Raw genomic sequence first — 954 nt, 5'->3', positions numbered from 1 at the left:
TTTTCCTATGCGCCTTTTCTTTTTACATTTCTACATGTACCCAAAAGATTAAGTACCGTAAGTAGTCACATGCATCCTAGAGTCCAGTGGATCTTTCTGCAGAAGAATAAATTACAGGTCAATGCAATACAGTTTATTAAATTAGTCAAATGTAAGTATAGTTACACTGCGTTCCCTGCAATGTAACATGATCACTTTTTAAACCTGAAAGTTTCCTGATGATCAGAATGTATTTTATTTTTCTTTACAGCTGTATTAAAAATTAGTTGCACTAAAGCTTTTCCGCAACTTTTAATCTTGTTCATAGTATTTCACACTTTTTGGTAGCAGTGTTTGAACACTGGGAAACTCACAAACATATTTGTCCCTTGGGGGAAGTAGTGCAAAGGATATGAGATTCAGGAATGGTGGGGAGAAAACACAAAGAGATGGTTCCACTTTGCTGTACACAAGGTGATGGGGCTGGCCACTGCCTGGCTGATCCCTCTGCTCTCTGCTTGGAGTGAAACTTTGTGAATCTCTTGTATTTGTGTTATGCCTGCAACAAGACACTGAGTGATACCATTGTTATTATGCATGGGCGGGAGGCACAAGTGGAGGATTCCCTTAACTTTATTTCCTCTGAACTACAGGGAAAAGATACACAGGAAAAGAGTGGAGGAGCCACGAACACACCTCCCTGTTTCTATTGACTGAAATCTTCTTTCTGTGTTACAAATAGAAACGCCTGAGATAACTCTGCCTGAAAGCTATCTGTCTTTCTCCAAGCACCCATATGTTGTATTTCTCTCCCCTTTCCTCCCTAGTCCTTCTTCCCTCTTTCTTTCCATTCCTTTTTCCTTGCTACTTTTCCTCCTCCACTTCCTTCCTTCTGTGTATGAGTTTGATTTTTTCTAAGCATCACTCTTTTGAAATCTTCATTGTTGCATCTAGTTTCCCTTAAAGGGAACCATC

Source organism: Cavia porcellus, unplaced genomic scaffold (assembly GCF_034190915.1).
Source record: "Cavia porcellus strain 051 isolate PalLab524CR breed Dunkin Hartley unplaced genomic scaffold, mCavPor4.1 scaffold_1, whole genome shotgun sequence".
In the NCBI taxonomy this organism is placed as follows: domain Eukaryota; kingdom Metazoa; phylum Chordata; class Mammalia; order Rodentia; family Caviidae; genus Cavia; species Cavia porcellus.
Note: the sequence above shows the minus strand (reverse complement) of the source record.